Here is a 16,890-nt window from a genome sequence, read left to right on the forward strand (position 1 = left end):
GGAGAGAGGGTGAACGAGTAGTCTTTGGGGTAACTGCAAGCCTGTGTCTTTGCTGTTGCTTTGCTCACGCTTGAGTGCTTGGCGGCTGCTGATGCTTTTTTTTGCCGGTTTGGGGAGGGTGATCGGCGCTTGCTGTTGCTTACGTGTGGGTAGGGGGAGCTGGGGGGGCTGTGGGGTTCGAACATTTAACTGTCATTCATTCTTTGGGGCACTCCTCTGTTTTCGTGGATGGTTGTGAAGAAAAAGCATTTCAGGATGTATATTGTATACATTTTTCTGACATTAAATGTACCTTTGAAACCTTTGACATATAACGTAAAAAGATTCCAAATCATTGACATATAATGTAAAAAGATACTGTCCGAACACAGATCCCTATGGAACACCACCAGATACCAACAGCCAACCAGAAAAGGCTCCCTTTATTCCCACTCTTTGCCTCCTACCAGTCAGTCAGACATTGCTTTATCCATGCTAGAATCTTTCCTGTTATAACAGGGGCTCATAGCTTGTTAAGCAACCTCACATATGGCACCTTGTCAAAGGTTTTCTGAAAAATCCAAGTACACAACATCAACTGATTCTCCTTTATTTCTTCAAAGAATTCCGTACATTTGTCCTTGAGGAAACCATGCTGACTACGGCATGGTTTATCATGTGCATCAAAGTACTCCAAAACCACATCCTTAACAATTGACTCCAACATCTTCCCAACCACTGAGCTCAGACAACGGTCCTATAATTTCCCTTCTTGAAGAGTGGAGTGACATTTGCAGTTTTCCAGTCTTCCGTAACCATTCCAGAATCTAGTGATTCTTGATAAACCAGCTGAGTGTAGGTATGAGTGATTGGGGCAGGTTTCAGAGAGAAATTTAGTTGATTAGCCAGAAGATACAGCCATCCCTGGGTCAAGTCGAGATAGTCCATCCTTGGAAAGTGCACCTGGGCTCAGGTTGGCTGGTGGATGGTCAGTCCTCATAGAGTGGGTCAATGCTTGGTCAGATCTTCCAAGAAAGCAGAACTGTCCTTCGTGGGGAGAAGGCTGGAGAGTGGGGTTGAGGAGAAGCCTACAGGATTGAGCCATGTTTAAATTGTGGAACAGACTCGATGGGCCAAATGGCCTAATTCTGTTTCTATGCCTTATGGCCGCATGGAAATGTTAATCCTAACTGAGTCCATGATGCACTTACTGGAAACGCAACCATCCCTTAAGCAAAGGAGGTAGTTTGTCTCATTTTCAAAGATTACCTTTCTGAAGGTCCATCTGGATCTGATCTCACTGTTTGTTTCCATTCTGCAGATTTATTTATGTCTCAAACAATACTGAAACAGTAGTTATTCCCAGGCACGTTTGGCACATTTTTATATTCTGCCATGTTATTCTATATTTATTTAGAAGTCCCACAGAGTAACAGACACATCCAGCCTAATGAGCCCAATTACACCCATGTGACCAATTAACCCACTAACCCGTACGTTTTTGGAGTATGGGGAGGAAACCCGCACAGTCACGGGAAGAACATGCCAGCTCCTTACAGACAACAGGGACTGCCTGCATTGCAATAGAGTTACATCACCACGCCGCCCCAATCTCTTTACGAAAAGCCCACAGTTACCCTATGTAGTCAGTAGTGTGGGTGGCCATGTGATTAGAACCATAGAACATTACAGCACAGAAACAGACCTTTTGGCCCTTCTTGGCTGTGCTGAACCATTTTTCTGCCTAGTCCCACTGACCTGCACCTGGCCCATATCCCTCCATACACCTCTCATCCGTGTACCTGTTCAACATTTTCTTAAATGTTAAAAGTGAGCCCGCTTTTACCACTTCAACTGGCAGCTCATTCCACACTCCCACCACCCTGTGTGAAGAAGCCCCCCCCCCCAATGTTCCCTTTAAACTTTTCCCCCTTCACCCTTAACCCATGTCCTCTGGTTTTTTTCTCCCCTAGCCTCAGTGGAAAAAGCCTGCTTGCATTCACTCTATCTATACCCATCATAATTTTATATACCTCTATCAAGTCTCCCCCCATTCTTCTACACTCCAGGGAATAAAGTCCTAACCTATTCAACCTTTCTCTGTAACTCAGTTTCTGAAGTCCCGGCAACATCCTTGTAAACCTTCTCTGCACTCTTTCAATCTTATTAATATCCTTCCTGTAATTAGGTGACCAAAACTGCACACAATAATCCAAATTCGGTCTCACCAATGTCTTATACAACCTCACCATTACATTCCAACTCTTATACTTAATACTTTGATTTATAAAGGCCAATGTACCAAAAGCTCTCTTTACTACCCTATCTACCTGTGATGCCACTTATAGGGAATTTTGTATCTGTATTCCCAGATCCCTCTGTTCTACTGCACTCCTCGGTGCCATACTATTTACTTTGTATGTTCTACCTTGGTTTTTCCTTCCAAAGTGCAATACCTCACACTTGTCCGCATTAAACTCCATCTGCCATTTTTCAGCCCATTTTTCCAGATGGTCCAAATCCCTCTGCAAGCTTTGAAAACCTTCCTCACTGTCCATTACACCTCCAGTCTTTGTATCATCAGCAAATTTGCTGATCCAGTTTACCACATTATCATCCAAATAACTGATATAGACGACAAATAACAATGGACCCAGCACTGATCCCTGTGGCACACCACTGGTCACAGGCCTCCACTCAGAGAAGCAATCCTCCACTACCACTGTCTGACTTCTCCCATTGAACCAATGTCTAATCCAATTTACTACCTCACCATGTATACCTAGCGACTGAATCTTCCTAACTAACCTCCCATGTGGGACCTTGTCAAAGGCCTTACTGAAGTCCATGCAGACAACATCCACTGCTTTCCCTTCATCCACTTTCCTTGTAACCTCCTCGAAAAAATTTAATAGATTTGTTAAACATGACCTACCACACACTAAGCCATGTTGACTCTGCCTAATAAGTCCCTGTCTATCTAAATACTTGTAGATGCTATCTCTTAGTACTCCTTCCAATAATTTACCTACTACCGACATCAAACTTACCGGCCTATAATTTCCCGGATTACTTTTAGAGCCTTTTTAAAACAACGGAACAACATGAGTTAACCTCCAATCCTGTGGCACCTCACCCATAAATACCGACATTTTAAATATATCTGCCAGAGCCCCTGCAATTTCAACACTAGTCTCCTTCAAGGTCCAAGGGAATACCCTGTCAGGACCTGAGGATTTATCTACTCTGACTTGCCTCAAGTTAGCAAGCACCTCCTCCTCTTCAATCTGTATAGGTTCCATGACCTCACTACTTGTTTGTTTTATTTCCATTGACTCCGTGCCAGTTTCCTTAGTAAACACAGATGCAAAAAACCCATTTAAGATCTCCCCCATTTCTTTTGGTTCCATACATAGCCGACCATTCTGATCTTCAAGAGGACCAATTTTATCCCTTACTATCCTTTTGCTCTTAATATACCTGTAGAAGCTCTTTGGATTATCCTTCACCTTGACTGCCAAAGCTACCTCATGTCTTCTTTTAGCCCTCCTGATTTCTTTCTTAAGTATTTTATTGCACTTTTTATACTCCTCAAGTACCTTATTTGCTCCCTGTTTCCTATACATGTCATACATCTCTCTCTTCTTCTTTATCAGAGTTCCAATATCCCTAGAGAACCAAGGTTCCTTATTCTTATTCACTTTGCCTTTAATCCTGACAGGAACATACAAACTCTGCACTCTCAAAATTTCGCCTTTGAAGGCCTCCCACTTACCAATCACATCCTTGCCAGAGAATAACCTGTCCCAATCCATGCTTTTTAGATCCTTTCTTATTTCTTCAAATTTGGCCTTTTTCCAGTTTAGAACCTCAACCCAAGGACCAGATCTATCTTTATCCATGATCAAGTTGAAACTGATGGTGTTATGATCACTGGAACCAAAGTGTTCCCCTACACACACTTCTGTCACCTGTCCTAACTCGTTTCCTAATAGGAGATCTAATATTGCAACCTCTCTAGTTGGTACATCTATATATTGATCTAGAAAACTTTCCTGAACACATTTTACAAACTCTAACCCATCTAGACCTTTAACAGTATGGGAGTCCCAATCAATACGTGGAAAATTAAAATCCCCTACTATCACAATTTCCTGCAGTTGTCTGCTATCTCTCTGCAGATTTGCTCCTCCAATTCTCGCTGACTATTGGGTGATTTATAATACAACCCCATTAATGTGGTCATACCTTTCCTGTTTCTCAGCTCCACCCATATGGCCTTGGTAGACATATGGCCTCTAATCTGTCCTGCCTGAGCACTGCTGTAACATTTTCCTTGACTATCAATGCCACCCGCCCCCCCACACCCTTCTTCCCTCTGCCTCTATCACATCTGAAACGTCGGAACCCTGGAACATTAAGCTGCCAGTCCTGGCCTCCTGTAGCCAAGTTTCACTAATGGCTACAATTTCATAATTCCATGTGCACTCAGCTCGCCAGCCTTCCCCACAATACTCCTCACATTGAAATAGACACAAATCAGAAGATTAATACCACCACAGACAACCCTTCTATTTGTGAATTTGCATGAACCTTTAACATCATTTATTTTCATCCCCGCTCCACTATTTACTCTGGCACTCTGGTTCCCATCCCCCTGAAAATCTAGTTTAAATCCTCCCAATAGCACTAACAAACCTCCCTGCAGGGGTTGGTGTTGGGACCGCTGCTTTTTACGATGTTGTCAATGATTTGGACTATGGTATTAGTGGTCTTGTGGCTAAATTTGCCGATGATACAAAGATAGGTGGAGAAGCAGGTAGTGTTGAGGAAACAGAGAGCCTGCAGAGAGACTTAGATAGTTTAGGGGATGGACAAAGAAGTGGCAAATGAAATACAATGTTGGAAAGTGAATGGTCATGCACTTTGGTGGAAGAAATAAATGGGCAGACTATTACATGTAGTTAGATGAGGAGAGACTTCAAAATGCAGAGATGCAAAGGGACCTGGGAGTCCTTGTGCAAGATACCCCAAAGGTTAACCTCCAGGTTGAGTCAGTTGTGAAGAAGGCAAATGCAATGTTGGCATTCATTTCTAGAGGCATAGAATATAAGAACAGGGATGTGATGTTGAGGCTCTATAAGGCACTTGTGAGACCACACTTGGAGTATTGTGTGCAGTTTTGGGCTCCTTATTTTAGAAAGGATATAATGTCATAGGAGAGGGTTCTGAGAAGATTCACGAGAATGATTCCAGGAATGAAAGGGTTGCTGTATGGGGAACATCTGGCAACTCTTGGGCTGTATTCCCTGGAGTTCAGGAGGTTGAGGGGGAATCTCATAGAAACATTCCAAATGTTAAAAGGCCTGAACAGATTAGATATGGTAAAGTTATTTCTCATGGTAGGGGATTCTAGGACAAGAGGGCACGACTTCAGGATTGAAGGATGTCCTTTTAGAACTGAGATGCAGAGAAATTGCTTTAGTCAGAGGATGGTAAATCTGTGGAATTTGTTGCCAGGAGTGGCTGTGGAGGCCAAGTCATTGGGTGTATTTAAGGCAGAGATAGATAGGTTCTTGATTAGCTGGGCATCAAAGGGTATGGGGAGAAGGCAGGGGAGTGGAGATGACTGGAAGAATTGGATCAGCCCATGACTGAATGGCAGAGCAGACTCAATGGGCCGAATGGCCTACTTCTGCTCCTATATCTTACGGTCTTATATTCTACGTACAACACTCTATCTAGGTCTTTCAATATTTGATAGGTTTCAATGAGATTCCACCCCCCCCCACCCCCGTCATTCTTCTAAACTCCAACAAGTACAGACCCGGAGTCATCAAACACTCCTCATACAAGTTTCACCTATCACCTGGTGTTTCCCTCTGCTTTCCTTCCACCTTTCAAATCTACTCCTCAGCTTTTTTTTCTCCAGTCCTGCCAAAGGGTTTCGGCCCAAAACATCGACTGTTCTTTTTTACCATAGAAGCTGCCTGACCTGCTGAGTTCCTCCAGCATTTTGTGTTGTGTTGCTCATTCATTCCTAGAAACATTATTGTGAACAACCTTTGAACCGTCTCCAATTTTCTTTTCTTTTCTTAGATGGGAGGTTCAAAACTGCTCTCAGTAGTCTAAGTGTGGTCTAGGACAAGGTGGGTTTAGTTTTCATGGGTTTGCCAGCTCCATGATAGGAGAAATCAGACACTTGCAGTCATTCAATCGTGGATCCATGATCCAAAATTATCATCCATCGAGAGGGTCTGTGCTGAGGCAGTGTTGAACATCTTAATGCCAAATGAAGAGCTGGTGACCATTCGAGTGGTTGTCAATGGAGCTTTGATGATGAACCAAGTTGTTCTTACCTCCACATCCCAGTCAGATTCAGATTTATTTGTCATCTGTACATTGAAACATAGAGTGAAGTGTGCCATTTGTGTTAGCAACCAACACAGCCTCAGGATGTGCTGGTGGCAGCCCATAAGCGTTGCACACATAGTATGTCAACAATGCTCAGCAGAACAACTCAAGCAGCAACAGTAACAACAGAACAAAACAAAAATGGCAACCCAAACCCCTTTTCCTACCTACAGGTCTCCATTCCCCCAAAAAAGGCCATTGCCAGGCCTCCAGTCCTTGTCCCCAGACTCTCAGAGTCACAGACTCCAACTTCAGACTTCACACCAGGATGCTGAGCATGGATTTGACCTTCAAGCCTCCATGCCAGCCTCAAGCCTTAGTGGTCGACGCAGACAGTCCATACAATTCCTCCTGTGAAATATGGTGAGTTGCTTCCATCATGTTAGTTGGAAAACTGTCTCCCTGCTACAAGGACTCTATGGAAATAAGCCTTGGCTTGAAGCGAGCAGTAACTTGCCAACCCACTTGGCTTCATTTTTACCCACAAATTGTCTTGTTATAAATTGTCTGTCTGTAACTGCTTAAATACAATTCCTAGCCAAGAGTTATTGTGCAAAAATTGAAGTGGTTCTGAGAAAAAGAAACCTGACAAAATGCTGGGAATGAAGATGTTGTTTTGGAAGAAACCACACAATTGGCACTTTTCTGTATTTACAAATTGAATTTGGCATCTTGATAATTCATAAATTGTCAGTGTTGAGGTTGTGTTTCCTGGACCTTTGAGTGATGCAGCAGTTGTAATGTCTACTCACAAATCTCCTGTTGAGGGTGTGGCCCACAGTTTAGGCCGATGTCCAGGAGCACTAAAGTGCCCCAATGCAAGATTATCAAGCTCCTCTGAATTCACCAGCAGACATAGCTCCACGGCACACCACATCACAGAACATAGTACAGCGTTTCACCTTCATGTACCATTTCCAAAGTGTATTTCTTCACACATTTCCACTTCAGATGCACTTTTCAGCCCAGCTCTGCATCCTATCACTGTCCAGTTGCAACCTACAACAATCTCCTACAGGCAGCCAGACCCTGGTCTAGGGAAATCGACACACAAATCTTGCCCAACATTACTGGCTGATGATATAGGGGTCAGAAACATGCACAAAATAGTTTAATGCTGTGTAACTGCAACCTTAAACTGACAGCGTAGCATTGATGTAATCACTAACTTGCAACACTGTGTTGATGTGACCTTTAAATGGAAGTGCCGGAATAATTTTATTCTGGATTTGTAATGCCACATGAATGTCACTGTAAACTTACACTGCTGTGCTAATGCACTCTTAAACTCACAATGTTAGATCATTGGCATCTTTAACTTGCAACCTGATGGAATTTAACACAGATGAGTGTGAGGTGTTGCACTTTGGGAGGACAAACCTGGGTAGGTCTTAAAGAGTGAGCAACAGGGCACTAATGAGTGTGGTAGAACAGAGGGAACTGGGAATACAGATCCATAATTCCTTGAACGTGGCATCACAGGTAGATAGAGTCGTAAAGAGAGCTTTTGGCACACTGGCCATAAGTGCAGGTATTGAATACAAGAGTTGGGACATGCCCTCAGGATTCAGAGGAGGAGATTTAGGACGGAGATGAGGAAGAACTACTTTTCCCAGAGGGTAGTAAATCTGTGGAATTCTCTGCCCAATGAAGCAGTGGAGGCTACCTCAGTAAATATACTTAAGATGTTGGATAGATTTTTGTGTAGTAAAGAAATTAAGGGTTATGGGGTAAAAGAAGGTAGGTGGAGATTAGCCCATGGCCAGATCAGCCACAATCTTATTGAATGGCAGAGTGGGCTTGACGGGCCAGATGTCCTACTCCTGCTCCTATTTCTTATGCTCTTATGTTATGTTGAAGTTGTATAAGATGTTGGTGAGGCATAATTTAGAATGTTTTGTGTAGTGCTGGTCACCTACCCACAGTAAAGCTATTAACGAGATTGAAAGAGTGCAGAGAATATTCACAAGGATGTTGCTGGGACTTGATGACCTGAGTTAAAGGAAGAGACCTTGAGACATAAGAGCAGAATTAGGCCATTCAGCCCATTGAGTATACTCCGTCCTTCTATCATGGCTGATTTATTATCCCTCTCAACCACATTCTTCTGCCTTCTCCCTGTAACCTTTGATGCCCTGACCAATCAAGAATTTATTAACTTCCGTTTTAAATATACACAATGAATTTGTCTCCACAGGTGTCTGTGGCAATGAATTTCACAGATTCACCACCCTCTGGCTAAAGAAATTCCTCTTCATCTCAGTTCTAAAGAGACAGCTTCTATTCTGAGGCTGTACCCTCTGGTCCTATGCTCTCCCACTATTAGAAACATCCTTTCTATGTCCACTCAATCTAAGCGGTTCAGTTTTGGATAGGTTTCAATGAGAACACCCCCCCCCCCCCCACCCTGACTCATTCTTCGAAATTCAGTGAGTACAGGCCCAGAGCCATCAAACACTCTTCATACCTGAACCCTTTCATGCCCAGAACCATGTTTGTGAGCCTCCTCTGCACCTTCTCCAATGATAGAACATATTTCCTTGGATAAGGAGCCCAAAACTGCTCACAATACTCTGTGCAGTCTGACCAATGCCTTATAAAGCCTCAGCATTACATCTTTGTTCTTTTATTCTAGTCTCCTAGCAATGAATGCTCACATTGCATTTGCCTTCCTTATCACCAACTCAATCTGCACGAGGATTCCCAAGGTTGAATAGCTAAAGGTTTATTCATTGGAGCATAGGAGAATGAGGGGAAATTTGATAGAAGTATACAAAATTACGAGGGGTTAAGCCAGCTGCTGGTGTAGCGGCATCCACACCAGACTTTGAGTGGTGCCAGGGTCATTCCGAGCCGGCTCCTTGCATGCTCTCCATCTGTGCTGCATTGAGTGTCGGCCTAGAACTCCACCTCGTAAAAACAGACAAGTGCTAAAGAAAGGCGAAGTTGCCACCTGAGGCACCAGAAGGCGTGCAGAGGAACAAAAAATTATGAGGGGCATAGTTAAGGTAAATACAATTTGGCTTTTTCTACTGAATTGGGTAAGAGTAGAACTAAAGGTGATAGGTTAAGGGTGAAAGGTGAAATATTTAAGGGGAACTGAAGGATATATTCTTTACTCAGAGGGTGGTGGAGAATGTGGAATGAGCTTCAAGCAAAAGTGGGGGAATGCAGGTTTGATTTAATCTTTAAGAGAAATTTGGATAGGCACATGGATGGGAGGGGTATGGAGGGCTATGGTCCCGGTGCAGGTCAGTGGGACTAGGCTGAATAATGTTTTGGCACAGACTAGATAGACCAAAGGGCGTATTTCTGTGCTGCAGTGTTCTATGATTATAATCTTGCATTAATGCATCTTAAACTCATAACACTGCATTAATGGAATCTGAAACTCTCAACACTTTCCTTTACAAGTTTCTAATGGTTCTCTGCCTAGAAAGAAACATTAGCAAATCCATCCAAAATCAACAGAACCTGAACAGTGATGACAGCAATTTGATTAAATGAATTTTGTTGCCATCTTGAGACATTTTCAGCACTGTTTTCTTCCCTTCAAATTATGTTTTAATGATTGTTACATTTGTTTTTAACGAGTTACTGTCTCACTGAATTTTAGAAGCAAGAAGTTAAGGAGAGTTCTTTTAAGAACATAGACATAGAATACTACGTAGAATACTATGCTGAGAATGTTCTACGAGTCTGTGGTGGCCAGTGCTATCATGTTTGCTGTTGTGTGCTGGGGCAGCAGGCTGAGGGTAGCAGACACCAACAGAATCAACAAACTCATTTGTAAGGCCAGTGATGTTGTTGGGGTGGAACCGGACTCTCTGACGGTGGTGTCTGAAAAGAGGATGATGTCCAAGTTGCATGTCATCTTGGACAATGATTCCCATCCACTCCATAATGTATTGGTTAGGCACAGGAGTACATTCAGCCAGAGACTCATTCCACCGAGATGCAACACTGAGCGTCATAGGAAGTCATTTCTGCCTGTGGCCATCAAACTTTACAATTCCTCCCTTGGAGTGTCAGACACCCTGAGCCAATAGGCTGGTCCTGGACTTATTTCCACTTGGAATAATTTACTTATTATTATTTAATTATTTATGGTTTTGTATTGCTATATTTCTACACTATTCTTGGTTGGTGCAACTGTAATGAAACCCAATTTCCCCAGGATCAATAAAGTATGTCTGTCTGTCTGTCTGTTTGTCACAGGACAAGCTCTTCAACCCACGATGTTATACCAATCCTTTTAACCTATTCCAAGATCAATCTAACCCATCCTTCCCACATAGCCTCCAGTTTTCTATCATTCATGTACCTATTTCAGAATTTTTTAAATGGCCCTAATGCATCTGCCTCTATCACCACCACCTTGGCAGTGTGTTCCACACCCCCACCACTCTCCATATAAAGAACTTAACTCTAACATCTCCCCTATATTTTCCTCCAATCACATTAAAATTATGCCCCCTTGTATTATCTATTGCTGCCCTGGGAAAAGGACTCTGGCTGTCCATTCTATCTATGCCTCATCATCTTGTACACCTCTATCAAGTCACCTCTCATCCTTTGCTACAAAGAGAAAAGCCCCAGCTCACCAAACCTGTGTATTGCACATGTAATGCCTTGGTTCACAGCTTTACTGTGATGCTGTAGGTATTTCATTTAACAGTTCTGTAAGAGCCGTCTGTTCTGCTTTCAGCCTGTTTGGGTTATTGTTGAAGATAAGGGATAACTAGGAATGTGTGCCATCCAATTAGGTTGCCGGAATTGGGGGGAGGTTTTTTTGGTGAGGAACACTAAGGTTGGTCTTGGGGTTTTTTTCAGTGGGAGATGAAGACGCTGGCGAGCACCGGTCATAGGATCGGTGCGAGATGGATTGCGAGCAACGTTTGGAAGGTGGTGTGAGCTTTCACACTGACCGAGCGCCCAGTGTGTGAGTGACAGAGTTCAAGATGAGCTCCAATTTGTGCACATTTGACTGCTTAAATAAAAAGGGCTCTTTTCTTTTTGTTTTTCTTTACTAACCCTTCAGATTCATAAACATAACTCCTTTAATCGTATGCAGTGTACTGTCTGTTATTTTGTGGCACTAATTTGTAACAGGTTATCAAATTACACAGCATCCACACAAACCGGGGTGTGGGGTGGGAGAGCCATTTCAGTCTCATGAGTTTGGCTGGAATGGAGAGAGTCTTCCCTAGGTTCACGCGGTCCAGGAAACCAAGGTGTTTCACACTGTACTGCTGCCACAGAACAACAAATTTCATGATATATTTCAATGATAACAAACCTGATTCTGATTCTGACTACTCTCGTAAAACATGCTCTCTAATCCAGGCAGCATCCTGGTGAATCTCCTCTGCACCCTCTCTAATCCAGGCAGCATCCTGGTCAATCTCCTCTGCACCCTCTCTAATCCAGGCAGCATCCTGGTCAATCTCCTCTGCACCCTCTCTAATCCAGGCAGCATCCTGGTGAATCTCCTCTGCACCCTCTCTAATCCAGGCAGCATCCTGGTCAATCTCCTCTGCACCCTCTCTAATCCAGGCAGCATCCTGGTAAATCTCCTCTGCACCCTCTCTAATCCAGGCAGCATCCTGGTAAATCTCCTCTGCACCCTCTCTAATCCAGGCAGCATCCTGGTGAATCTCCTCTGCACCCTCTCTAATCCAGGCAGCATCCTGGTGAATCTCCTCTACACCCTCTCTAATCCAAGCAGCATCCTGGTCAATCTTCTCTGCATCCTCTCTAATCCAGGCAGCATCCTGGTGAATCTCCTCTACACCCTCTCTAATCCGGGCAGCATCCTGGTCAATCTCCTCTACACCCTCTCTAATCCAAGCAGCATCCTGGTAAATCTCGTCTGCACCCTCTCTAATCCAGGCAGCATTCTGGTGAATCTCCTCTGCACCCTCTCTAATCCAAGCAGCATCCTGGTAAATCTCGTCTGCACCCTCTCTAATCCAGGCAGCATTCTGGTGAATCTCCTCTGCACCCTCTCTAATCCAGGCAGCATCCTGGTGAATCTCCTCTACACCCTCTCTAATCCAGGCAGCATTCTGGTGAATCTCCTCTACACCCTCTCTAATCCGGGCAGCATCCTGGTCAATCTCGTCTGCACCCTCTCTAATCCAGGCAGCATCCTGGTGAATCTCCTCTGCACCCTCTCTAATCCAGGCAGCATCCTGGTGAATCTCCTCTGCACCCTCTCTAATCCAGGCAGCATCCTGGTGAATCTCCTCTGCACCCTCTCTGAAGTTTCCACATCCTCCTATAATGAGGTGAGCAGAACTGAACACAATATTCCAAGTGTGGTCTAACCAGGGTTTTATCGAGCTGCAACGTTACCTCACGGCTCTTGAACTCAATCCCCCGTGCTCGCTTCGGCAGCACATATACTAAAAATTGGAACGATACAGAGAAGATTAGCATGGCCCCTGCGCAAGGATGACACGCAAATTCGTGAAGCGTTCCATATTTAAAAAAAAAAAGAAAAAAAAAAAAAAGAAAGAAAGAACTCAATCCCCTGACTAATAAAGGCGAACGCAACATACACCTTCTTAACCACCCTATCAACTCTGAGGGATCTACGGACCCCAAACTCCTTCTGTACCTCCACATTACTAAGAATCCTGCCATTTTTAATGAAACATTTGCCTGGGATGTTCTTTGATATAATTCAAAGTGCATCACTTCTTGAAACAGGGCCATCCTTGATGCATTTCCCTTGAATTTGAGATCTTTAACTACATCAAAGTCTGTCCTTTATTCCACAGACAACAAAGCATTGCAGTGTCATAGAGTTTTTCTGCACAGTGACAGGCCAATTGGCCCATCACTTCCATGCTCGCTATTGCACCAAAAATATAACTCATTGCTATGCAGATTGACCTTCCTTATAAAATGATAGGGAGTAATCCACAAAAATTCTAAGTCACAAAGAGAAAGAAAATTACTTCAAATTCATAGTTAGTTATTTATTTAAAATGTAAATACATTCATAGAGTTATAGAGTAGGGAAACAGGCCCTTCGATCCATCTCACTGATACTGAGCTCATACCCATCTACACTAATCCCATCTGACTCCATGCTCTGGTCATTTCAATACCTGTCCAGTTGCCTCTTCAATGTTGTCACTGTTCCTGCCTCCACCACCTCATCCAGACCCTCACAACACTTTATGAATAAGCTGTATCCCTCAAATCCCTTTTAAACCTCCTCCCTTTAGCCTTAAACCTATGCCTCTATCTTTAGACAACGCCTGCCTCCTCCCACCATGGGAAACAGGTTTGGCTCTCTCCTACATGTATTATTATGTACCTCTATCATATCATCCCCCAGCCTCCAACACTGCAGGGGAAACAGTCTCTCCTTTTCACTCAAGCCCATCAACCCAGCAACATATAACCATATAACCATATAACAATCACAGCATGGAAACAGGCCATTCCGGCCCTCCTAGTCCGTGCCGATCTCTTAATCTCACCTAGTCCCACCTACCCGCACTCAGCCCATAACCCTCCACTCCTTTCCTGTCCGTATACCTATCCAATTTTACCTTAAATGACACAACTGAACTGGCCTCTACTACTTCTACAGGAAGCTCATTCCACACAGCTATCACTCTCTGAGTAAAGAAATACCCCCTCCTGTTTCCCTTAAATTTTTGCCCCCTAACTCTCAAATCATGTCCTCTCGTTTGAATCTCCCCTACTCTCAATGGAAACAGCCTATTCACGTCAACTCTATCTATCCCTCTCAAAATTTTAAATACCTCAATCAAATCCCTCCTCAACCTTCTACGCTCCAATGAATAGAGACCTAACTTGTTCAACCTTTCTCTGTAACTTAAGTGCTGAAACCCAGGTAACATCCTAGTAAATCGTCTCTGCACTCTCTCTAATTTATTGATATCTTTCCTATAATTCGGTGACCAGAACTGTACACAATATTCCAAATTTGGCCTTACCAATGCCTTGTACAATTTTAACATTACATCCCAACTTCTGTACTCAATGGTCTGATTTATAAAGGCCAGCATTCCAAAAGCCTTCTTCACCACCCTATCTACATGAGACTCCACCTTCAGGGAACTATGCACTGTTATTCCTAGATCTCAACTGTTCCACTGCATTCCTCAATGCCCTACCATTTACCCTGTATGTTCTATTTGGATTATTCCTGCCAAAATGTAGAACCTCACACTTCTCAGCATTAAACTCCATCTGCCAACATTCAGCCCATTCTTCTAACTGGCATAAATCTCCCTGCAAGCTTTGAAAACCCACCTCATTATCCACAACACCTCCTACCTTACTATCATCGGCATACTTACTAATCCAATTTACCACCCCATCATCCAGATCATTTATGTATATTACAAACAACATTGGGCCCAAAACAGATCCCTGAGGCACCCCGCTAGTCACCGGCCTCCATCCCGATAAACAATTATCCACCACTACTCTCTGGCATCTCCCAACTAGCCACTGTTGAATCCATTTTATTACTTCAGCATTAATACCTAACGACTGAACCTTCTTAACTAACCTTCCATGTGGAACTTTGTCAAAGGCCTTGCTGAAGTCCATATAGACTACATCCACTGCCTTACCCTCGTCAACATTCCTCGTAACTTCTTCAAAAAATTCAATAAGGTTTGTCAAACATGACCTTCCACGCACAAATCCATGCTGGCTACTCCTAATCAGATCCTGTCTATCCAGATAATTATAAATACTATCTCTAAGAATACTTTCCATTAATTTACCCACCACTGATGTCAAACTGACAGGTCTATAATTGCCAGGCTTACTTCTAGAACCCTTTTTAAACAATGGAACCACATGAGCAACACGTCAATCCTCCGGCACAATCCCCGTTTCTAATGACATCTGAAAGATCTCCGTCAGAGCTCCTGCTATCTCTACACAAACTTCCCTCAAGGTCCTGGGGAATATCCTGTCAGGACTCGGAGATTTATCCACTTTTAAATTTCTTAAAAGCGCCAGTACTTCCACCTCTTTAATTGTCATAGGTTCCTCTTCTTTGTGGTGGCGTGTTGGGGAGGAAGCATTAAGAAGAGGGACGCCTCACGTCTTAATAAGCTGGTAAGGAAGGCGGGCTCTGTCATGGGCAAAGTACTGGAGAGTTTAACATCGGTAGCTGAGCGAAGGGCGCTGAGTAGGCTACGGTCAATTATGGATAACTCTGAACATCCTCTACATAGCACCATCCGGAGACAGAGAAGCAGTTTCAGTGACAGGTTACTATCGATGCAATGCTCCTCAGACAGGATGAAGAGGTCAATACTCCCCAATGCCATTAGGCTTTACAATTCTACCGCCAGGACTTAAGAACTTTTTAAAAGCTATTATTAATGCTTTTTGAGATAGTGATTTAGATGCATATCATATTTTTTACTGAGTTAAGTATTGTATGTAATTAGTTTTGCTACAACAAGTGTATGGGACATTGGAAAAAAGTTGAATTTCCCCATGGGGATGAATAAAGTATCTATCTATCTATCTATCTATCTAACTTCCTTACTTGTTTCCCACACCTTACACAATTCAATATCCTTCTCCTTAGTGAATACCGAAGAGAAGAAATCGTTCAAAATCTCTCCCATCTCCCTCGGCTCCACACATAGCTGACCACCCTGATTCTCTAAGGGATCAATTTTATCCCTCACTATCCTCTTGCTTTTAATATAACTGTAGAAACCTTTCGGATTTACTTCCACCTTATTTGCCAAACCAAACTCGTATCTTCTTTTAGCTTTTCTAATCTCTTTCTTAAGATTTCTTTTACATTCTTTATATTCCTTGAGCAATTCCTTTACTCCATGCTGCCTATATCTATTGTAGACATCCCTCTTTTTCCGAACCAAGTTTCTAATATCCTTTGAAAACCATGGCATTTTCAAACCTTTAACCTTTCCTTTCAACCTAACAGGAACATAAAGATTCCGTACCCTCATAATTTCACCCTTAAATGACCTCCATTTCTCTATTTTATCCTTCCCATAAAACAACTTGACCCAATCCACTCTCTCTAAATCCCTTCACATCTCCTCAAAGTTAGCCTTTCTCCAATCAAAAATCTCAACTCTAGGTCCAGTCCTGTCCTTCTCCATAATTATATTGAAGCTAATGCTATTGTGATCACTGGACCCAAAGTGCTCCCCAACACATACATCTGTCAGCTGACCTATCGCATTCCCTAACAGGAGATCCAACACTGCCCCATCTCTAGTCGGTACTTCTATGTATTGTTGCAAAAAACTATCCTGCACACATTTCACAAACTCTAAACCATCCAGCCCTTTTACAGAATGAGCTTCCCAATCTATGTGTGGAAAATTAAAATCTCCCACAATCACCACCTTGTGTTTACTACAAATATCTGCTATCTCCTTACACATTTGCTCTTCCAACTCACGCTCCCCATTAGGTGGCCTATAATACACTCCTATCAGTGTTACT

General features: G+C 43.1%; 1 non-coding gene across 1 annotated transcript; it reads left to right on the plus strand.

The window, feature by feature from the left end:
• Window positions 1–12,776: 12,776 nt before the first annotated feature.
• Window positions 12,777–12,884, plus strand: LOC140714523 (U6 spliceosomal RNA). The gene has a single exon (XR_012095892.1). It is a non-coding gene; the product is annotated as a U6 spliceosomal RNA (small nuclear RNA).
• Window positions 12,885–16,890: the final 4,006 nt, after the last annotated feature.

Source organism: Hemitrygon akajei, chromosome 21 (genome assembly GCF_048418815.1).
Source record: "Hemitrygon akajei chromosome 21, sHemAka1.3, whole genome shotgun sequence".
NCBI classification, from domain to species: Eukaryota; Metazoa; Chordata; class Chondrichthyes; order Myliobatiformes; family Dasyatidae; genus Hemitrygon; species Hemitrygon akajei.